At 41.4% G+C, this 25,216-nt stretch overlaps 1 protein-coding gene across 1 annotated transcript in view; it reads left to right on the forward strand.

Moving 5' to 3' along the window:
• Positions 1-6,987: 6,987 nt before the first annotated feature.
• LOC146984207 (plexin-B1-like) overlaps positions 6,988-25,216 on the forward strand; it is a 65,903-nt gene continuing 47,674 nt past the window's right edge. The window contains exon 1 of the mRNA XM_085781152.1: positions 6,988-7,306. The gene's annotated coding sequence lies outside the window, so the exon portion shown is untranslated. The remainder of the gene's footprint in view (positions 7,307-25,216) is intronic.

Raw genomic sequence — 25,216 nt, forward strand, 5'->3', positions numbered from 1 at the left:
GGTCCGGCCCGTTGAGACTTTGGACTGACACAAGGAGAGAGCCGGGGGCCATACAGTCTGTGGGCAGAGTACACGTTTATTTACAAGAAGTTTAATCGGTGCTTGTAAATGAATGCTGCGCTGGATACGACTCTTTCCTTCTATTCTTACTCTTTTAAACAGAACCTATTATATATTTTCCTTGTTTGCTGCATAACATTTGTTCAAAATGAATTTAAAACCTGTCCTGTACACAGTAGATGCTGTCTAAACAGATGCTGGGTCAGTTGTTTTGCCTCCAGTGAACATCTTGACGTCACAGTGACGTAGGCCGCGAAGGGGTCTATAGCAGAGACTCTATTTCTTTTTTGGATGTACTGTATGTGTAAACAAAACTGAATGACTCAATACTAAAGTGTATAGACCAGTAAAGAGCCAGTTACTTAGAGTTAAAAGAATTTGCAGTAATGATGCTGCTTTTGAAGAACAAGCTACAGAGGTGTGTGCCTGTCTTTTATCAAGGGGCTATGATAATTGCCTACAGAGAGTTAGGCTAATAGAGAGAAAAGATATGTTAACACCTAAACCTCCCCCGCCTACCCCTACCCCTAACATTGTGTGTGTGCCATCACCTTTTCCCATGTTTCTGTTAAAAACACTTGTGGGGAGAATAAAGCCAGTCATTTTCATATCTTTTGGGGATGCCCCTGTATTCTCCCTTATTGGCGGGAGTTACAGAAGAGTATGGAAAAAATTTTGAAAGTGAAAATTCCATTTACATTTGAAGTTTTATATTTGGGAAAAGAGAACCAGGAGATTACAAGGTCAGGAGAAAAATACATATTTCGAATAATGCTGGTGGCAGCTAAAAAAGCCATCACCAGAAAATGGCTTAAAACGGATGCACCAAAGAAGCTGACTTTCTCAACTAGACTAAAAACAGAGACTTTTAAAAATTACTGGGAAAACTGGCTTAATTTTGTGTCTCCACTGAGAGCAGACTTTGTGCAGTAAGGACAATGTGTATGGTAGATTACGGATCCCCTTGGTTCAGGCTACAAATTTGTTCATATATGTTTATTATGTTTTCCCTCCAACAGGAGAAAAGGGACGATGTAAGAGAGATGTGAAAATAAGGACAGGAGTGAAAAAGTGTTTCTTTTATTTCTTCAAATTTACTCTACGGTAACTTTCTTTGAGAATGTATGTTTATATGTCTCTGCTCCCTGGTGGAGAGGTTGTTGTATACTGTTTGAAAATTGTATATGTGAAATGTTAAATATTGATATGTGGAATCAATAAAAAACGTGAATTAAAAAAATTTAATTCAATTAAAAACACTGTTAAAAATCACTGGCACGTTTTGTCTAGTGACCCCACTGTGGGACATGTTTTCGAAAATATGCCTATCTTTGCTCAAAAACGTGCCCCGAATTTGAGGGAAAAACTTGTTAGAGCTGACTGCCATGTCCAGCCACAGCATTTTTTGTCCAGTTTACCTAGTGGCAATTTTCCATGTCATAACTGTGTCCATTGCAATGCCATGATTAAGGATGTGTTCACACATCCACATTCTTCTAGGAAGTTTAAGGTTAGAGGTAGGATTTTGTGTAAAACTAAGTTTGTGGTCTATCTTTTAAAATGTCCTTGTGGCTTATGCTATCATTCAGCACTCTAGTCGAAAACAACACGTATCTGGTTGGGTTTCTTCGGGTGATACACACCAAAGGTTGGCAAATACCAGTGCTCTTTCCCTTTGTTCAAAGATGGAGCAACCTCAGCTTGGTCACTGTCCAACATCCTTGCATGAACTTGATATAATGTTCTCTCATTTCTGGCTTTTTCTCCAGGGTTCTCCGAAGTGAGCAGAGGCGTTTCAAAGCTTTCTCCCTGTTACTTGGAAGGTGTTGTCTAGGAACCCGAAAAGGTAAAGGAGCCGCCCAGCTGTTCTCCTCATTTTGGTAAACTTCTGAATCCATGAGAGCTAGAAAGGCTTTGTCTTCAATGGACAGTGCTAGTTTGTTGTCATCCTTTGACCTGTCAAACACAGAACACCCTAGGTTGTCTGTACTCACATGGAGACTTGTGTTCATATCACATGCAGGGAAGGTTGTGCCGTGATGCTGTGTCATACCAACGTAGTCTTCCTTCACGTGGATGCCGTTTGGACATGGCCTAAGGAAGGATACGCGTCCGTTGTCCAGTACATTTGTTTTGTAAACGTTCACCTCTGATGGCTTATGAACTGAGCCCAAGCACACATCTCCCACAATGACCCAGCCTAGGTCTAATTGCTGTGCATAAGGCGCGTTGTGGGGCCCGTTGATTTGCTCACGTACTTTGTGCACCTTTAGGATGTCCCTCCCTAAGAGCAAAAGGATTGGTCCGTTTTGGTCCACAGGTGGAATTTTACTAGCAACTGACCGTAGGTGGGGGTGATGGTGTGCAACCTCTGGGGAGGGGATTTCTGTCCTATCATCTGGCACCATGTCGCACTCTATCAAGGGGGGTAAGGCAAGCTTTACTTTCCCATCCATGGACTCAATGGTGAAATTAGCAGCTCTACTACCGGATGTCTCTGATTTCCCAGCACAGGTTTTCAAGGTGTAAGGGGCGGAGCTAGTTTTCACTTCAAAAAGACTGAAAAACTCTGTCTTGGCGAGAGACTTGTTGCTTTGTTCGTCTAACACCGCATACATCTTGATTGCCTTCTCCTTTTTCCCTTCAGGATATGCTTTCACCAAACAGATCTTGGAACAAGACCTTGCACCGTCTGCACTTCCACAAACCTCCGTACATTTGGAGGTGACTGAAGATGGTGGGCTTTCATTTTGCTCCCCGCTTTCATCTCTGTAGATGAAGAGGAGGACCCGGGTGCAGAGCTGCGATGTGTTTGTCACTGTTACACTCAAAACACTTGACAGTTATTTTACAATCTTTGGCCATGTGTTGAGTAGACCCACAACATCTATAACAGATGTGATCTGTGATCTCTCTGAGGTATGATTTGCGCTCTTCTAGAGTTTTGTTTCTAAAGAGCTTGCACTTTTTCAGTGGGTGGGGCTTTCTATGTATTGGACACTGACAATCCGGTTCTTCCATTTTCCTTAGCGCAGAACTGGCTCTGCGCAGAACTGACTCTGCAGGGATGTCCGCTTTATGTACAGCGACAGACCCTTTACCACTGTACCTTGTAGGCTTTTCCATCCTGGAAGTGACATGACTGGTGTTGGGGGTTATAGTGAAGCTTGGATCGTTTTTTATCTTTGCTTGTTGTTCAGCGAACCTTGAGAAGACAGAGAAGGGAGAAAAAGCCACTCTATAATCCTACTTGTACTTACTTCCAAAGCTGATCCATTTCTCTTGGAGGTTATAAGGGAGCTTTTCCACTATTTGTTTTACCCCATGAGCTGTATCCAAATATGAGAGCCCAGACAGTGCACCATCTTGCTTAGCGCACTCCAGTTCACGGAGAATGTCACTTAGCTCTCTCAGCTTAGTATCTCTATTGGTCAGCCTCAGAAAGTTCTCAATCTTTTTGAGCAGTGCATCTTCGATGACCACGGGAGTCCCATAACACTCTTTGAGACGTTGCCAAACCATGGCAGCGCCTGCAGTGGGATTGAGGACGTGCACTGCACGGATTCTCTTTGCCTGCTCCGATGATTCGGCTCCTAGCCATTTGGTTAACAGGTCTAGTTCTTCTCTTGCTGAAAGATTCAAGTCTTTCGTGGAACTCAGAAAAGAAGCCTTCCATGACCAGTCATAGACCAGCACTAACCATCTCTCTCCTGATGAGATATCTTGTGAAGTCTTGTGTGCCCTTAGACTCAAGTAAGTACTCTCTTTCATGGTTAGCTGCGTGCTGAGTACCATAAGGGTAAGTGTCAAACATACCTACATTTCTTGTTGGCTCTTTTTTCACATCTCTATAGACTGGCTGCGTGTTTCTTTGGATGCCGTAAGAAACTCTATGCTAAGTGTCCAGTGTTTCCTGTTTATCCATTTTTCTTTCATGTGTCTCCACGACTACAGGTTCCAAAGGCTGTTCCTGAATGAACATGTCAGAATGTTGCTGGACGTACTCACAAGTACGTTGAACTGTGCTGAGGGGATCTTCTTCAACATCTGGAAGCTGGCTGCGCCTCCCGCGTTCAACCTCTGCCTTCTGAAAGGCTGTAGCCTCAGCTTCAGCTGCAGCAGCAGCTCTTTGACACTGTAGCCTAGGAGATGGAGTTTTGCTTCAGCATGTTTGCTTCCAGTTCTTCTACCTCATCGTCTCAGCCTCTCGTTCAGCGAAAGCTAATTCAGCAGCTTTCGCCTTAGCATAGACTTTTGTGGCTGAAGAGGATGTTGATGAGTATCTAGTGGATGTTTTGGATGACTGGGACTTAGCATCACATGGTTGATGAGCCACCTTCTTCTTTGTTTGCTGTTCTCCACTAGCTTCTTCTAGCAGTGTAGTGGTATCTTCTTTAAGATCATTTTTTCCTGAGCGTCGTAGACTCATGTTTGCTGAATATTGTGCTTTAATGTTTGAGCCCGCTGTGTAGTATCTTTTTACTGTACTGCCCTCGCAGTGCGTGTGGCTATGCAAAGCTAGACAGTCAGTCAACGAAACGGATAGAAGCTCCCCAAAAAACCACAAGGCTTGATCTTTTCTTGTCCTTTAAAGGTGTACAGAAATGGCCGTTTGTCCTGTTTGTCACGCCGAGTTGTCACGAGCTGCAACACGAGTTTATCCGAGTAAGGAAAACAAATTTGATTGGTCGTTATCGAGCGGGCGAGACCGAGCTCCGTGTGTGTGTGCGTGTCTCAGACGTTTGAATGACGGATCCAATATCAGTGGCTGATGAATCATGTACAGGCTGACGTATAATCCGTGCGGCTGCATTATTCAATGCGAAAAAAAAAAAAACACACTTTCATCCGGGATTTACTCAAAAATAGAATTTTGCACAAACTTTGGCCTACATCGTCTGAAACATGAGTTATTACATTCATTTTATGATCCAGAGTGGGCTCAAATTCAATTTTCTTTTCTGTACACCTTTAATGGAGTCCTCTATTTCTCCTCTGTAAAATTCACAGATATATATTCTCCAAGGCCAAAGCGTCCAACAATATTATTTGGCAGTCTGTTTAGCCATCTGTGCTCACTTTTACTCCTTTTGCATGAGAACTAGCTGGACTTGACGAGCCGAGCGCTCACTCTGACGCGGTTTCTCTGAACCAAAACACATATACTTTCTTAGACCTGCTTTATTATCAACTTGTGAACTTTAACTTAACATTTTAACTTTTTACCCCTCAAAGACAGTACAAAGCATAAATGCAGTATGTGAGGATCTAGTGTGCAAAGTTGTCTACTTCTATTAGTGAATATCCATACTGTTTGTGTGATTCTTCTCTTGTGGTTATTGTATGATTAAAACTGAATTATATGACCTTTCAATGAAACATGTCACATTTGGGGTCATACTACTACCTTACGGTAGGCTACATGTTTACCACGTATTGGAGGTAATGTTTAAGCCACACCAGCAGAGGGCAGTCACGTGTTATTCCATGCCTGAGGAGACTTCTGAGCCTTCAGTCATTGTTCCTTTTTATGTGTTTTTATCCTGAAGATGGAGCGATTCAGATAAGAAATGTCCCTAATTGTTTGTAATAGCAGAACAAAATGAATATCAGACTGTGTAGAGTATTAACTATACCATAGAGTTAAATGAGTATTTGGTTTGTCATACACTGCCCATCACTTGTACTGAGTGGGTATAGCCTACTCATAACATTACAGTTCGGTATGAAATCTTCCAAAAGCACCGTTTGTACTGTCAACATACAAAAATACAATTGGCAGTTTGTGTTGCATGTCTGGAAAGTACTTTTTGTTGTAAAGAAGTCACAGGGTCAAGTCAGCGGTAAACAGGCCACTAAGTTTGAGTGATATTTTCAAAGTAAAAACCCTATGTTAGCGTGCTCCTCTGAGTCACACAAGGGACCTTTTAAAGCAGAAGTAGCCCAAGCGGAATATTTGTGTTATTATAAGTCTTAAATGTTAAATCTTCCGACAGCAATCACTTATAGAGTGTTTGGTCCGAAACAAGGGTCTGTCAGTCACTCTGCTCTGCTGTAAGCCGAGGAGAAAACTTTCCTTGTATCCTACAACCTTTATCCAATGAGGAGAGAGAACGGCATAAAGGGGCGGTCCTCTCTGTGTGTGCAGCCAAGGGATGCACGTGAATGTGGTGACGTAGGGACGAGGGCGGGGACTGCTAACTCCATCGGCTGACAGGAAGTTAGCCAAAACGACTGGATCGCTTACTTCTGCTTTAACAAGAATAATGAAAACTGTGTCAAAAAGGTGGTAATACACTGGAAAATTCATTAAAGTAAAAGAAGGCAGAACTCAAACTAACCCGACTCTCTGTCTTTACCTTTTATTCTAATAAGATATGAAAAATAAATTTGGATTAAAAAAAAAATGAACACATTTTGAAACCTTTTGCAGTCAAATAAAACTACAATATCTAGGCTTCCTCTATTTTTCAATTAACTTCAAAATAATTGCTGTGGATAGAAAAATAAAATCAAAAACTTAGTGGGCTATGACTACTGTGCCTTTAAAACAACTCAGATAGGTTGTATTTACCATACTCAAAACATATTTTCATGAAGCAACTTTTAATTTCTGAAGTCTTTTTTTTTTCACTTTTGTTATTTTCTTTTACCCTGCCAATATCTCAACACAGGCACAAGCAAATACAATTCGTATTGAAATTAACACAACTGCAATAAAGGACAGCCACTTGTCAGCTCTGTTCTGAAAAGTGTTATAGCCTATAAATAAAATTGTTATCATGAGGCTTTAAGATGTTTGAGTGTCCTGTCAAACACATCTCCTGGTTTTGTGTTTGGTTTGGTGCTTTTATTTTGAAAGCGTTTCCGGTGTGTCGGTGTGTGATTTCTGTGTCTTTCCTCCACTCCGCTCCTCCGGCTGCTGCTGCTCACCTCCTCTCAGATGTTACAGTCCTGCCCGCCCGGCTTGAGGTGCTAGCAGCGGTCGGAACAACAGAGTCTCTGCAGCCCAGCTTCTCCAGGAGAACACCACACGCTCACAGACGCACTTTGTGGAGTTTGTTTCTACACAAGTTACTTTCTCACAATTTTATGTTTTTTTGTTTTTGACGTTTAAACTAACAGTATTGCGCGAGGGCTGGACCTCATCTAGTACTTTGTGCTTGTTGGCGTGGATGAGAAGCGGCTCTGTTTGACTCTAGGCTACACCATGGACGGCTGATTCACTGCTTCACTCAACCGACAGGTAAGTTTCACTGAGACTTTATTGAGAGTTTATTTTTCAAAGGATGGTCCCTTGAGATGCATCTCATTTTCGAGAGGGTCCTTCATGCTCATTGCTCACCTTTGTTAAATAGAAAAACGACGCAAACTCAGTCGTGAAAGCATTAAGATAGCCCATGAAAGTATCACCTCGTTAATTGTCACATCATAAAGTGTTTTAATAGTATAAGCTGTTTTTCTATTCCGTTTATATCCAAACATGATCAGTGCTCACCTCTTTATTGATTATTGTAATCAATCAGTTTACTCAACGCACGCACGCACGCGCACACTCAGGACCAGACTGTTCACATGTTCCTGTACAGTAGCTGTGGTCCATGGTGCTCCCTGACCACACACACACAGGCACAGCACACCATGCACACTCTCTTTTGTCAGCTGATATAGGAATGTGTGTGAACAGTGTGAGCCAAATGTCAAATGCCTGGCTCACCTGCTAGCATTCTGCTGCTGGACTCACACAACTGACTATTTTATGGCCTTTTTTAGAAAACACCAACAATCTGCTTTGACTGTGGTCAGTGAACTTGAGGAGCTGGAGTTCAGGCGGCCTTCAGGCGACTGCTTACTTTCCGTAATTTCACTGCCATGATGATGATGATGATGATGATGGACAATGTTTATTTGTGTTTGTCGGCTTTGGCTGGTTTAGACAATCCCCAGATTTGGATGAAACACATGCTGTCCTAGAGGGAGTGTATGATTGGTTCAATGAGGTTCAATGTTTTTGGACGATCGCCCTCAGTCTCTGTGTTGCACCTGATGAGTCAAGATTGTGTAAGAGGAGCAAGCTCAATCCACAGTCAGGAAGCTCTACAGTGAGGTCTGTGTTCATGATTTCATTGAAATAGCTCAAAAAGGGAAGATGGAGTTTACTTCAGCAGCTGGTTCCCTTCTTCCATAACAGCTGTCAGATTGTATCTCACCACACAAGAAACCGCTCAGAAATTGATCAAAATCAGAGCCTCTCCAAATGTCATTTCCTTTCAAACATCCAAGTGTTTTTTTTTTCTTCTTGGGCCTCATTGAGATGTTTCTTCTCAGATGTATTCCGAGGGTTGAATGCATTTATGGGACATTTCATATACAACCTTTGTGTTTTATTCTTGCGGCTCAGCCTTGAACCTCAATTTCCTCTTTTCTCTGCTCTTTCTCGGGGTTCCAGCATCCAGACGTTGTTGAATAGCTGGCCATCTGCTTGCCAAGGGTCTGTTCAAGAACCTCGATATCACATTACCCACACTGACTTGACTGTGGGGGATGAGTGAGAGTGAGCATGGTTATGGCATTATCACAAACTGTAGAGTTTAGAACAGTTAAGATTGTTTGCAGACTTCAGACGAAGATGACATTTTTACTACGTTAAGTATGGGAGGTGAGATTGCAAGGGGTCTAAAATAAAACACAATAAGATCATAATGAAAATATATTGTTTAAAGTTCAGCCGTGTGATGTTTGTGTCTGATGCTGTAGCATTACTGTATTGTGTAACAGGAGCTAAAGCGTTGCGGTGTCAAACTAACTAAACAAGTTAGCTAGCTAATGCTATTTGGGAATTTGACAGCTGCTATCTTCACAATATTATCATCATGACTCAACTGCCTTAACACTAATTGTTAATATAACTCTGTGTCTCCTTTGCAATAATAACAAAAAAAAGTTGGCACAGCTGGTTTGGTTTAGTGTGTGGCAGCTTTCTGACAAAAATATGAATGTTTGTTATGCTACAACAGCGTGAAGTACTACTATAATGATTCATGTTATGAAAACACACACAATATGTATTTGATGAATTTATTTCTGTATTTTACATTTTTATCAGTATATTCTTACTCGTATTTGTTTTTTGGGTTACCCCACAAAAACAAAGAACATTCTGGATGATAGTCCATTACATTATCATTTCAAAGACTGAGCAACATTACTTGAGCAAAACAGTAAAAGATTGTGTAGCAAGACCAAAAATAGGAAAATCTTTTGCTTTTCTTACAGCTGAAAAATCAAAAAATCAATTAAAGAATAGTGAAAGTTTTATTTATTTATTTATTTTTAATTATGTAACAAACAAAAATATTTGTATATTAAGTTAAATTCTTTTCCAGTCGAAGCTTTTACAACATTTTGTCAGTTGTCTCCGTACACCATCTAAGATTTACTGTAAAATCCTCTTGGAGCAGTCAAACAATATTACAGGACTGTTGCCATATTGTACATGCAGAGCTTTTGAAATCAAACTATGAGGTGATTATTCTCATTAGGTGGCATACAGGAAGTGACCTGAAACCTCTCAGACACACACACACACACACACACACACACACACACACTGAGGATTGGGTCGAAGGCCACTTCAGCTGCAGCTGGTCATTGAAAAGCGATGCTCCGCAGCTGAAGCGACCCCTTTTCCAGCCCTTTCTTGTTGAATCATAAAAGCCAGACCGCCGGGCATGTATGCAGCGAGGAGGACTTGGGGTGTTATGATTTATTGGTGTCAAGTGTCGGCCGCGCTGTAGATTCAAGGAGTTTGCAATTCAACAGTGTGAGAACTGGAAATGAGTGGGAACAATAAAGGCAGAGGAGTTGTTAGTGCTCCTCTGCAGGCTTTCTCACCTCTTCGTCTCAGGTGTCACATACTGGAGTAGGATGTGAGATATGCTTTGTAGCACTTTTATCCTACAGTACAGGCATCAGCTGGCTGGTGTGTAATCATGTCAACAGGAAGAAACAAAACACTGGGATAGGATGTGATCAAATGCCAAGTCTTGATAAGCTCTTGATTACTCTTGTTAGTCAAGGACTGTGTTGGTGGCTTGTTGAATGAGTCTGGTGCCATATCATTGCGATTCATTGTCTGCTTGACCCCTTTAAGTGCTATCTTGAAAAAAAATAAATAAAAAAAGGAAGCAGATAGTGCAAAGAACATGTTGCTCTTATAGGTGTGCGAGTGTATGAAAGAGAGAGAAAGAGCGTGACAGATTGTGGTGATAGAAGTATTCTGGGCGTTTCCCATATCGGTCACTACAACAGCTGGTGGTCCCTCATGGTGCATTCTTCTGTGTGTGTGTGTGTGTGTGTGTGTGTGCGCACATGGGCTGTATTTGTGTTGTACCGTGGTGTGGGAATGGAGATTCTGCAGAGAACATTTGCCGGGGCACCACTGTCGCCACAGACATCCCATGGATGGATGGACGATAAGGAAAAGGAGCGGCATTGTGTCAAATCCTGAGCCCTATACTTTCTTCTCCTTTTTATTGTATCCAGCCGCTTCTTTTGATTATTTTTGCAAGCATAGTCAAAATGCTTCACAAATGGCTGACCCTGGTTCAGATATGCTCGCTATCTGGTGGGTAGATTGGATCCCAGGCCTCAATAAGCCCTCGAGGGAGTTTGGCTGACGGTCAGATTGGCAGCCTAATAAATACTTCTTTTCATTAGCAGCGGCCTCTATCCACTGTACTTAAACTGAAATCCCCTTCATCCTCTTATCCTATTGACCATACACACTCTACAACAGAGGTACACGATGGCAGACTTGTAAAGTACATGCATGCAGATGTATCATGGCTGTCACATAATGTCCCCTCATGAATCTAGATCCATGTCTTTGTACAGTTCCTGACAGTTATACTGGCACATATTTGTATGAATTCAACCTGAACTAATGGTACAATTACTAAAGTCAGTTATCGTGGCACGGGGATGGGGGCGCCTGGATAACCACCGCTCCACACATCAGGGTTCGTTCCTCAGCTGGCTTCCGGTGGCACTGGCCCCATTAAACACATTTTGACAGCGTTCACAGGTGGGAGGTTGTTGAGGGATTCTTGTGCAACTCTCTGTGGTTGGTCTCTGTACACTGTGCGTGTGTGGTTTTTTTTTTGTGTGTGTGAACACCCTCCCCAGGCCACAGAGTGAGTCAACCTGCAGCAGCAGAGAACTGTAGTGCTGTAAAACATGCCCTTTTTAGATTGGTTAAAAAAGTTGGGTGCTGAGAAATGAACAGAAAGGTTCATGAAAAAGGCTCCGTCACCACAGGAAGCTTTTAACTCCTTGACATCGGTCCAGGCAGGAGCTGTTATGGATTTCCTGATGACAGCAGCAATTTGAGGTCTAAGACGAGCTTTTGCATGTTTATTAGTAAACTTGGTCTTCTGTATTACTGGTTCCATGATGTCTCCTGCGATGTATATTTTTAATTCTTAACAATTCATTTAAATATTCTCAGAACTGCAACATGGCTAAAGGAGCAGCAGTTTCTTTTTTATAAAAGAAGCATTGTGGTGTTAGAGATAAGAGCTTCACATAGATAGATAGATAGATAGATAGATAGATAGATAGATAGATAGATAGATAGATAGACTTTATTGTTGTCATTGTGCAAGCACAACAAAATTGGTCGGAATCCCAGGTGTAAAAGTATAAATACAGCAGCAATAGACAATAAATACATAAATAAAAAAAAACATATTTTCATTTTCTTGGCATAAAGGAATACGCTTGTTTGGTACAATACCCAGCAAAAATTACATGATCATCATTTATACTGAACTCACTGAAACTGACTGATAATTACAGCAATGTATGTTTTCATTCAGTCCCAATATGCTCTCATGATAGTTTGCCTTCAAACCCCATGCAAAACGTGAGATCAGCCATTGACCTGTGCAACAGTAAGTTTCCTTTGCAGATATTAAAGTAGCTTTCTGCAAAGGTTGCAACATGTCTCTTCCCTCTTGAGGGAGGGAGGTGTTTACTCTATCGTAGACAATAATGTTTCCTTCCAAAGCTGTCACACTTCTGCTAGTGATAGTGTTTTTAAGAACATTTTTCTTCTTTGTCCTTTCTTTGTCGTGCTTTGATAAACCTGTCCAGGTATTCTTGAGGAAAGCTTTATGAGATTCTCTATCCACTCCACCTTTTGACTCTTCCCTCAAGGGTGAGCATTAAGCAGAAAATCTGCAACAAGGAATACTTTGTTTTTATGAGGGAAGGCGATATTAAAATCAAGGCCTGCGGGTGGTTACCTACACTACCCTAAAGTGGTAATATTGTTAAGCTAATTTCACATGAAGACAGATAAATTGCTGCAGCATCCCAAGCAACACGAAATCCATTTAATTTCATCAGCGAGATAAGTTGCTGATTGGATGCTAACAGTAAGTAGCTAATACAACAATATGGTCAAGATTAATCCTCCCTAATGCAATCCTTTTTGAAAATGTAATCTTCTTACATTAGGTCAGAAGAGGGCTATGCCATATTAAACCAGGGAGGGTGTGGTTCTCATTGTTCTGAAGCAGCCCCTCAGCCGCGGGACAGTTGTGTATGTGCCATGCCACCAGCGCCTGGGCTCAGCCACAGCCCCTGTCCCCTTACCCATCTCCCTGGAGAGCCCCAGCCCAGCCTAGACAAAACCTTAAACCCCCCAGCTGCCCTTTTCTATATTGCTGCCTCAGGCAACAGCTCGCTATAGAATTAGACTACGTAGATGTTCCTTTTTTTCTGTAATCAGGGTAATTTATTGCTACAAAGACAATAACTGACATGGAAACCTTGATGTTCATTCTAAATGCTGCTTTTTGCCCCAAATTAATGACTTTTTTTTTTTTTTTTGCAAATTCTGCCTTGACAGCTCAGTGGACTGGTGCCAAACTCAAACTGTTCTACCCTCCTGTGCCATATTCCAACCAATTCGATCTGCACTGGAATTGAACATTTGAGCACACTTCCCCTTTGAATAGTCAGGTTTTTTATTTCCCATTGTCTTTATGTGTCTGATGACCTTGCACTGTTTGATAGTAATCAGGCTCTGATTGATTCCTGGACCTGTCTTACTTGCCAAATCTCCAACCATTTGTTAATTTGAAAGAGCAGCTCCCATTCTGTCTGTTTCAACTTCTGTCTATATATTTGAGCCCCGTTGACTGCCAGATAGTTATGTGGGCCCAGTTGCCTGTTCCCAGAAACATAAACTCTCTTACCCCTAAGCCGCTACCCCTGACGCCCCCGCCACAGGCTGCTGGACAGTTGCCTCAGGGCCCAGTAGAGCTATGCTAGTGATCCCACTGATGCACAGGTGGGGCATTCCCTTTCCTTAAGAAATGCCTCTGCATTTGTCTCTGAGGTTTCTCATACACGTCATCAATGTCCTGCAATGTAACCATAGCACACCCACTCCCACCCCCCCAGACTCCACTGGCCTTTGGTTCATCTCATTGTTGCTTTTCAAGATTAGGTTTTGAATTAATAACTTCTGCTAACAAGGATTGAGAATCCCAGCAGTCAATAAATGATCAATATCATTTGCACAGTTGTCAAGATAACATTCCCCGGAATTGATTGATCAAACAAAACCCGACTCGACTGCTTTACTCTGCTGTCAGTCCAGCTAATGGATTTAGGATTACTTGTTTGTACACACAGGAAACAGGTCCAGAGGCTACTGCTAAGTCAGCTTTGCCTCCCTCATTGTCTGCAGGGGCTCGCTGTTGTATGGGTGTTCATCTGATCCTCAGGTTTATCAGCAGTGAAGGGGATTTTCAGAGTGTCAGTGTAGATCCCGACAGATAGCGGACGGGTTAAATCCCCTTAGGCTGCTCAAGAGAAGGGGATGAAATGAGAAGAATCTTTTCCTGCGGGGCCACATCTGTCCAGGACTCTTGATTAGCCCATTGATTATCTGCAAACTATGGTGTCTGGGTTAAAGCCTTGCTGATATTTAGCAGGTTTATTTGAGCTGTAACTTTGTATTTGATAGGGCTAAATTGAATTTTAAGTTATATATATCAACTGTACCTCAATAATTTCCAATGTAGGACATCATCCTTTCACAACTTCATTGGATCAACCCATCCTGCTTGTCGATGCTCCCTTTACAAACTTCTGTTTTAAGCCCCCTCTGGTAGTTTTTACACCGTTGACTCAGCTCACTCTATATTTACACTCTGTACTTCACATTTTTATGTTGTGATGTTATTAGTGAAAGTAAAATCCTCTTAAGCCCCCCCGCTGATTAATGAAAAGCAGAGGGAAAGTAATAAGGTTGAAGATTAAACCATAATACCTCCAGGGTGAGTCTGCTGGCCACCCAGTTTGAAGTCCGCTCACTGTCCAGGGCTGATAAAGCTGGCTGCTGCAAGTCACAACACATGTGAAGGTACTTTTTTCTTTTTCAGGTTAAGTGGGAAACTGTTATTTGGTTATCCGGTCCACTACAAAACCACAGGATGCAGTAACCAATAAGAAGTAGATGCCAAATATCACAGTGAGCAAACAAATTTGATACTCAAGCACTTAATGCAAGGAAGTGGCAGTGAAATTCTCCTGCATGTCCTCTTCACTATGTTTTGGTTTTAGAAGCGTGAGCTGTGTTTAAAACCACTGCTTTCTTTTATTGTGCACGAGGTAGATAGTGTGTTCATCCCATATCCCATAAAACAGTAGTGTTAATCATGCACTGTGTTTGTGCTGAATAAAAAAAAACAATGGTATAAAATATAATATTATTATGTATTATTTTGCTGATGAGCTCACTACAAAGTCCCTATAAAAAATAAATAGTGATCGGGGAAGGAGTCTGTGAGGACACTAGGCCACTGGGTGAATCCCTATAGCCACTAGCTCGTTAGCTCCTGGTGGGCCCTATAACTCTCCCAGCTTCTTTGTATCTTGACTGTCCTGTGGCATTTTGTTGTCAGGATTAAATGAAGAGGGGAAACAGGATCCCAGAGTTTACAACCTTACTGCTGTCTGTAAACCATGTCTCTTTTGTGGCTGGGTTTAATACCCCGACAGAGGTTAAACAAACCTGGATGGTGAAGCTCAGGTCAATCTGCTAATTGTGTCTATTCCATTGAAATGAATTGATTTTTACTCTAAAGTTTGTCGTTTTAAATCCCAATGTGTCCGTGCCTTTACCACAGCTCAGGATTAGTGTGTGACACACAGTGTTTTTTCGTTACATGATGAGCTGACAGATATTGACTTCAGTAATTATTGACTTACTGTCAGCATGCATGTATTGACTCTGACGATGCGTCACTTAAATTTAAATTTTCTAATGATCGCTATATCATTCTGCACCCACACACATTTTTCTCACTAGATTGACTAGACTAGTCAATCAAAATGCAACCAATGTAATTCAGATTACAAGATAAATACTATTGCTACATTTGTCACTTATCATATTTCAGTTGTCTGCCAGCCAGGCCTGGGCCAACTCAGAGGTGGGCACCACACTCCATCCAGAAAACTCCTCTGGGTGTGTGATGTCAGTGAGGTGTGTGGTGTTTTGTATCATTTATCAGAAGGAAAACGCAGCAGATCAGAAACCAATGATGAATATTCAGTAAGCAAGAATGTTTTAATGCAGAAAGGAACTTGAATGATCATAGTGGTGTGGTTTTATATGCATTTATGAAGTGCTTCAGGGGAGAGTCATATATTGTATATCATTATGTAGTGTGAAAGTATTGTGATAGTTATAGCTCAAGGCCAATATTTTGATTTTTGATTGTCCTTCAGATATCATTATATTGCTGTGTCACTTGGATCTGACTGTATGAAGATGTAACATGTTTTATATTACTGTGATAGAATAGAATGGAAAACTGTATTCCAGCCAAGGCAGGAAATGTGTCTTAAGCCTCACCCAGTTATATAAAAACACTTGCTGGATGTTGTTTACCTGAAATCAGATGTTTTCAGTTTCCATCAGCCAATGAGGCAACAGGCTCAAAGTCTGTCCTCTAATGGTCTGACACTGGGCTTTTGTTACCAGAGCTTCAGAGAGAAAAAAACAACATTATCATAAGTTTTGCTTGTTAAAATTGCAAATACGCTGTCTTATGGATGACATTTTCAAATAAAACATTGGAGAAGTGTAAAATGTGGGGCCTTGAAAAGGTTCTGCTGCAGTTTGCAAAATTATATTTTTGTTGTTTAGTCATTCTGGCAAGCAAACACAGAAAACCCATGTTTGTTTATGACCACCAATTATCTTGATTTCTTTCCATTAAACAAAGCCCCTGTTTGTTTGAGTGGTGTAACCATTTAAAAGGATGTAAACAGAATAATCCTCACTGTCTCATTTTGTTGAGCTGTGTTACAAACGCTGGCGTACCACCAACCGTTAAACGGTAGCTCAACAGGAAACGCTGATCTCACTTTTATGTGAGATTTATCCGGAAGGTTGGTATTGAACCTGAAAAGTGGCTTTAAATTACCCCGTTCTCTGGCTCACAGGAACTGACAGATAGATGCTTTCCTGCCAAACTACTCCGAGCCTTTGTGAGTTGCTGCTCACTCAGTGTTTATTAGATGAGGAGAGGAGTGGAGAGGGATACTGTTCTGTGCTGATTGGTATAATTTAGTAAAGGACCTTGGCCCGTGGGCAGAGTGGAGCAGAGAAAACCATGAGTTTGTGTGCATTTGCTCCAAATGGAGCAGCTGCAGCAGAAAGAGGAGGAAATCATTTAGATGGTTTGTTTGACCGGTTTGACCACGGCAGAGAAGAAGTCTGCCTCGTCTCTGATCCAGTTGGCAGTCAGCCACAATAAAAACATGCCTGCTTATTAACATGAAGCCGAGATTATTGACATAAGGAACCTTGGGCCCCTATGGAAATTGTTTTTATGCTGGATTTGTGTATGTTCATGTCTAGGTCAGTACCATAGTTATGCACGGCTCAAGTCGGACATCTTACCAATCTGTTTTGACTTGTTTCATGAACTGGGAGATTTTTTCTGGTCTAATGCTGATTCAACAATGTATTCATGAAGCACTTAGCAGCATTTTTGAAGCAGGTTGGATCACAATAAAAAGAATGTTTAAGTTGAATTTGGAAATCAATAGTTTGCGGCAGGTTTTCCTAAAAAAATGCGATGGAAGATAGGATATTTTTGTAATTCTATGCGATGAGATTGTGTGAATTTGCTAGAATTTCACGAGCTGGCAAAAAAATGTTATTTAATGAAAAACCAAAAAAGCAATTTTTTTTTACTTCCTGTGAAGTTATATGTGACTTCTTGGCAGAGGAAAGACGGGGATTAGGAAATCATCCACATCCTATACATAATTTTGCACATTTTGCAAGGATATTGTCGATTTATGTGGCGAAAGTCTGGCATCTTTGAAAAAATGCAAGCCCCTACAGGCTTTGTTTGATTATGTGTTGAACTATATGATCGCATAATCATGTTTTTCTGGAGAGATTGATTTATTGGTATTATGAGTTACATCGAGAGTTCTACCTGCAATAGATTCTAATCAGTATGCTCTCAGTGAGAAGATCCAACTGGGAGCACTAGACTAGCAGATACTGTATGTGTTTCTGTGCACAGGGCTACCAGACAAACTGTGTTAGACATTTTAAAAGCAGCCACCAAAATCCAATCCAATATCCATTATTCAACCACTGAGCAACTGTAATTCTACACACACGCACCCTACAGGTCGCACTGTATCAGGCCTCTTTCTGGGTAACCCATGACCTGAGGCTGCAGAAGGATCTACATGTTAACAGATGTGACATGAATAGAAATCCTCAAGCAGCAAAACTCCCTTTACTTCTAACAGCTTAAAATTTAAGTTTCTTCATCTGTATCAAAATGAATGTGAATGGAATCATAAAATCCTAATAGCCGCGTCGAACAAACCACTGAATTAGGTTTACTTTAGTCAGTTTAGTTGGTAACATTCATTTATCAGATCATTGGTTCCCTGTGGAGAAAGGCGGGTGGTCTGCAGATGACTGGACCACTCACAAATTCATTTGTACAAGAGAAACATCTAAATGCGAGAAAATGGGTGAACGTGTCAGGTTCTCTTAAACAAATAATCTGATAATTTGGGAAATACACCTATTTGAGTTTCTTTCCCTAAAGCTCAGTAACGAAGTGAGTTTGTGGAAAGTGGATGTTGTTACCTGGAGAGAGCTAGGTTCTACACCCCCCACCCAAGGTCATTGCCATAGAGACATTTCATTTAGTGAACTTGACTACACGGTGCCCTCGGTACTAAACAGATGGTAGCTGCTCACTGTGCGTCTGTCTCCAGGTGGGGTCCTCCCCCTTCTGTCGTTCTGGGTTTACACAAACCATACCTCCTACCAGGTTTAGTTCAGCCCACAAGCTATTCACCCTGCTTATTATTGTAATATCATGCTCTCACATGGAAGTGGGTGACGGCAAGATGAGAAACAGACCAGAAGTTATTGTTGTTGGGTGTGTGTGTGTGTGTGTGTGTGTGTGTGTGTGTGTTCCAGGCTGTCAGTGGTCTCCATTAGTTGAACAGTAGTTGGATCAAGTCTGTTTGTCCAGCTGCTGAATCACCCCCTACCAGGCTCACACACACACACACACACACACACACTAGACATGCACTTGTGCAATGGCTACAGTCATTCCCAGTCCTATAAACTTTAACTTTAACCCTTGACTAACCTCAACTGAAACTCCAGCCAAGGTATGCTCTTACTTTAAATGTCTAACTGGTTTTCACAAAGCAGGTTATCCTTTCAGACACACACGCATGCACATACAGACACGCACACACACACACACACACACACACACACACACACACACACACACTGCAGCCTTCTGGCTTTATGTCTGATCTAAATGGATCTTCCTCTCCCCCTCTACTTACAGAGGCATGTCTAGATAGGCCATGTCCGTCTGCCTCTTTCTCCTCCCTCAGCCCCTCCCTCCTGTCATCCTTTGCCTCTTTTCTCTTTCCGGGGTGCACAGTTTGACCCCAGTTGCCCTTGACACATGCATTTCTATAGCTGCAGCCAATCAATAGAGACTCCTGCGGCCCGGTGTCAGATGTTGGGTCCACTAATTGAAACCAACAACAACCCATAGTGAGCGAGAATGAGCTTTTTTTTTCTTTTTTTGCATGCATGTGTGTTGGGATGATGAATGAGGAGGAAGGAGGACGTGCCACATTCACATGGTGATCAGCCAGTCATCAGCCATTGTTGAAATGTTAGGCTTTTGCAAGATTAGCGGGAAAAATTGTAGCGCAATCATGTTGTCCATATGACAGCAATGACAGATGAATGTGGGCTGGGGATTATGGATTCAAGAAATAGTAAAGCATCTCAATTAAAGGACAAGGCTGATATTATTTGGTTCTTTTATCCGCAACAAATCCCATAAAAAGATGAAAACCAGACGTTTTGACTTTCCTCTTCTGTCTGTGATGATGTAAATCAGCTTAGAAATGTGTATTTTCATAAGAAATCGTTTTCCTAAAGAGAGGACTACTTCAGGATTTGTTGGGGACTAATTTCCACTGGATTAATACATATAGTGAGTAATTACTGTGCCACAGCTCAACTAAGATTGATGAAAAAATAAACTACACAGTGTTGAAGTGGAGTTGTAAGAGTTCAGAGTTCAGGCGTTTTTTTTTATAGATGCCTCACAACCAGTATGATAAACAATCATCAAGTTACCAGACAATAAGTAACAACAAAATTCTGAAAATATTCAATCTATTTCAATATTATCATTTTTTTGTGATTAATTATTCATTACCTCCCTTATACCTCTGGCAAAGACACATACACAACCCCTGCAGTCACATCTGAGGAATGAAGACAACGGCACAGAAAAGGAAAATTCTATAGTATTTAATGATAATAATACTCTAATTTAGCTAAATCAATACACATGGAAAAATAACCGCACTGTCCTCTTTCTACACCCATCATCACTAACGCTGTTATATAAGTTACATGTATGATGACCAATAATTGCTGAGTGGTTTGCTTTGTGGTTGTAGTCGTCCTGTTTATTGATTGCTTGTTTACTTTCATTATTTTTTCATTCTGTGTTAATGTTTCCGATAAAATAATAACAACAAAGTCTTTATCTTACTTTATAAAGTACATTGAGATAATGTATAGTCTGATTTTGCCGCCATACAAATGAAACTGGAAAATGAGCCCATGTTGAGTGGAAGATTAAAAAAAGACGTGTAAAAGTAATAATTAATCCACATCTGATGACTGTAAGGCTTCTGCGAAAAAGAGAAAGAGGAGCTCATGATTTGTAGCTACATGCAGTTTATATGGACGATTACTGCCTTACATGACATGATGTGTTTTATTATTCATAAATACATGAAAGAGGAATAAATCATACCATTCACCAACAGCACTAAAACATGTTTTTCACCGTGCAGCAGCCAGCTGCATTGCCAGCGAGCCCATCGTTGAGGACAAAGGAGATGCCAGTAGCCTTTAGCTTTTCCTTCTGTGGCCAAGCAGGTGACAATAACCCAGTGCAACTGTTGCTCTGCCGAATGAGGAGAATAAAAGCAGAGGACACTCTTTATGGAGTGTGGGAGTATAAATTATTTAAGCTGACAGTTATGTCTGTCAGAGCATTTTCACTAACAAGACTCCACTTGCACGGTTTATTTCTGATCTTGAATGAGAAGAAAAAATATCGCTGGCTTGGCTGAGTTGAGAGTAAAAGAAAAAAAAGGGAGGGAGGGAGGAGGGGGAGCTTTCTTCAGAGTTACTGTAATTAATCCCAAGCATCAGTCAGACTATTCTCATTAATAATGCATTTGGAAGCAGCAGTCCCGACATAGGGAGTGGATTCAGGTCTTTATTCAAAGATTCTGCAACAATGCCAGGAGAGCCTCGGAGCCAATCTGTTTCACCCGAGAGCCAGCTACAAGAAACAACACTTCTCACTGCTCAACCACTACGTGGCTTCTGAAACAATGAGGAGGATGGGGTACATGGCATTAAAATACATTTAGAGGTTGATCAGTAAAAATAAGATATGCTAATATAAGAGCAGGACACACTAAAATCAAATTATGTTAATGTTCCCAACTTAACAAGGGATACAGTTACCTTAATGACGTAGAGTTATCAAATGTATCACAGAGCTATAGACCCATGCTTATATCATTTTACTGTTTGTTTCATATTTTTCATTTTTTAGATATTTAAATGCACAGGCCACTGACATCATTATAAATCTGCATCATTTTAAAACTTCTCTTTCCAGGATTCCAACTCTACATGGCAGGTTCTGTCAAGCAGAGCCTCATAAACATCATACTCAACACAAGCACTTACAAATGTTGCTTGAATACAGTAGCTGCTGTAGCTTGAGTTACAGACAAAAGCCTATCACTGAAATCTTTCTCAATGGCCCCATATTTTCCACTGGTTGTGTAAAACGTTATTTGCAGTTTCCATAAAATATATCCATAAAAATATGTATTTGTAGTTTTAAGTATCATCTCAAATTTTTCATCTCCTCGTTCCGTCTCTTTCTCTGGAGCTGCAGCAACAACAGGTTGATGAGCCAGTCAGAAGACAGAAGCCTCTGAGCCTCTCTTCTGATTGGCTGACTGCTTTCTGACTGATTCAATAAAAATATATCAGATTTCAGGTAAAACACTCAGAGAAACCAAATCCTATAAGGTTGGATGGTAGGTGTGGGTGGGCGGGACTTGAGGTACAGCAGACACTTTGCATTATTGTGACATCACATAGTTACAGAAGTCTTCTTGACGGCTCATCTTAAGGCTCAGTTTCCGGATACAGGCTTTGTGCATTTCTCTGTGAACTAAGGCTTTGATACCTTCATTGTATTAATATAACCTTAATCTGCCTAAAAAAACACACACATGGAGTTCTCACTTTATACAATATAGAACCTTTAAGTAAAAGTAGCCTACATCAATCCAAAAATACAAATAGACAAACATGCATCAGATGAAAGTAGTGTTTTTGCCCTCTGCAGCTGAATTATTATTGTTATGAGTTACATTATCAAATTTATATTGATTAATTCATGTTTTAATAGCATTCTACTGTTGTGGCTGGTTGAGGTGCTGATGTACAGTAGTATTTATTATATATTGTATATTCTGGGCCCCTCTAAGCATCACAGTTAACTGGTGCTAGATTTCTGGCCCAGTACAGTCCAGACAACTTTTCCCTTTTCATAGATGGCAGCAATATGTCACAGAAAGGACATTGGTGTGTGTGTGTGTGTGTGTGTGTGTGAGAGTGAGAGTGAGTCACTCTGTGTACCTAAGCATTATGTTCCAGTCCGTGTGGATTGGTTTGAGGTTCTGTTTGTCTTTCGCTGGTCTGAGCACAGCCAAAACCATGTGGGCAGGCAGCAGGGTCTCTGCAAAGCTGCAGCGGTTTGGCTTTGATGGGTGTGTTTGCTTCCACAGCGGCTTCTCTTAGGTTCAGATACAGTGAACTGGATCTGGCTTCTTCATGCTTCAGTCTTTTGTTCTGAGTGCTTTTTGTTTTGCTTTGGTCAATTTTAATGTTTTTCTCTGTTCGTTCCTACCCTTTCTCTGGTTAGATTTACTTCCCCCCGCTCTGTCTCTTTCTTTCTCATACTTTTCTCATTATATCTCTCCTCTCTCTCTGTCTCTCTCTCTCACACACACACACACACACACACACACACACACACACACACACACACACACACACACACACACACTTCTTTGTATTTCTTGCCCTTCAGTCCTTGTTTTTTTTTCTTCTTTTTTACCCACCTCTCCCATGGTTAAACCCTCTAGTTTGATCAATCATTGATGATCCCAGGTGTCCTGAGACCTCAGGGGAAATCCTGATTGGCTACTTTGTTCTTATGTAGACACCCCCACCCCACCCCACCACACACACACACACACACACCCCGCATCCCCCTCACACCTCCCTCCTATAGCTTTTCAAGATCAGAGTTAAACCTCACTCCTCGCCCTCACCCCAATCTCTCGCTCTCCTTTGCCGTTTCTTATCTCGCTCTCTCCTCGCTCTCCCCACTGGACGATGGAGAGCCAGCTTCAATTAAAGAAGCAGTGGGGTTCCCTAAGCCATTAGCCATATTAGTGTTGGGTCCGTGCCTGTGCCCCTTCTCAGACAAAGACCTCTCAATGCTTCCTGGAGCAGTTTGGTTGGCATTTGTCTAGATCTGCTGATTTGTAGCCACACACCCTCTCAGAGACACAGTTGGCGGTGGCAGTGTGGCCGTCTTATAATGTAGTGTATTGTCCGAGCAGCTCGCGTCATATTTAATTACGGTTTAACATGACTGTGCTAAGGAAGCATTTCTATTCTGCATTGACTGAAGAGGAGAAGCTCTGTCTGGACCTCCAGGTGGATTATACCACAGTGAATATTACTTTGCTGATTCCCACAACACTGATTGAAAAAGATGACAACTGAATGAAAAGATCTGCTCCATGTGATTAATGACATCCAGGATCCTCTCCATGCCTTTCCTGGGGGTTTTATCTCATGCTTAACCTTTGTCAATGAATTCTTTGTCCCCGGATCACAATCACACACCTCAGACCTTCAACACGGCCAGGCTCCACTCATCCATCATCTTTGATTTTCTGCCACAGCTTCAGATAGCGGGGCAAATGTCTGCAAGTGTGGCTACTGTGTGTGTGTGTGTGTGTGTTCATTGTGTGGAGGTCTGCATGTTCCTGAGCAAGATGGAGAGAGCACAGTCTATTAAGCATTTGACAATTGAAGACCTCCCACTCTAAAAGACCTGCTCAGATTGTCCACTCTCCCAATCCCAGGAAGATGAGGCGGGGAAGGGGGAGGACTGGGGGTGGGGTTGGGTGTATGTGTGTGTGTGGGGGGGGCAAAGGCGTGTCTGTGGTTTGGGTGGAGGGCGTCCATTTTCTTTCTAATGAAGCTGTCAGTCACATGGCTTGTTGACAGAAGGCCAGGATATCACTCCCACCTGCCTCCACTCCAAAACCACCAGTATGGGAGTTAAATGAGCCAAAGTAATTTTGAATAATAAAAACGAGAGAGGAAATTGGGATTTGTCAAAATATTATGGTTGGGTGTGTTTTGTAGGAAGCGTAGGACCTGCATTTAGCATCATCAGAACAAGAACTTCACCTTTCACAGCTTAACCCTACGATACGCTCCATACTGAAGGAAGTAGAAAGGATCATACGTTTTATACCTAAAAAATATGTCACATACAACAGAACAGTTGTGAGTGTGTTTCACCTGCTGGACTGAACCAGGGATCATTGCATTCCCATGGTTCCCACAATACAAAATCTGTCATTTCCTTAGAATTGCAGTTGTCAGTTTGAGGACCCTGCCCCAAAGCTTTGGGCTTCTTAAAATGACATGTCCCATCGAAATGATATTTTTCATTGACATAAAGATCAGAGTTACCGTATTCTCAATAGAGCTGTGATCAACAACTGCTGTCATTATTGAGTAACCTGTATGATCGGTCCAGAAATTTTGGTCCAATTATCCACTGCTCTGAGGCCTTGTATTTCGTGCCACCATTGTAATTAGTTGAATCAGCCTCAGCTGCACTTTTTGGTTAGTACTATAGAAAATGTTAGCATCTTAACATATTATAAAGTATATAAGTATATAAAGTGCTTATTTTATAATAACATAAATTATATAAGTATGGGAAACCAAAATAAACTAAAACTTATATTTCTAGGTGAGAGATTAAAAAAGATTTGTTGTAAAAACTTAATTGTACCAGGTAAGACATCAAGAACAATGTATTATTTACATTGGCGGCCTGGCTGTAAAAGCAAATACTCTTTGATCAACAATGAAACCTCAATCAATTCTATAGATTTCTTTCTCCTCAGACAGCTGTTTCCAGGTGGCCTTTGTTAGCGTTCTTGAAAGCATCATGATTTTAAAGCTGTTTAACCAGCCGTTTCTATGACCACACTAGGGACCAGGAAGTGCCCACCAGTGGCCGCGCAATGAGCAAAAATCCTGTAGGACTCCCGCACTGTGGAGTGTGATTCAGAATGAAATGTGAATTAGGAACGCCTGTCACTGGTCCCCTTTTTA

The sequence above is a fragment of the Trachurus japonicus genome, chromosome 7 (genome assembly GCF_045865225.1).
Source record: "Trachurus japonicus isolate A0001 chromosome 7, Traja_1.0".
In the NCBI taxonomy this organism is placed as follows: domain Eukaryota; kingdom Metazoa; phylum Chordata; class Actinopteri; order Carangiformes; family Carangidae; genus Trachurus; species Trachurus japonicus.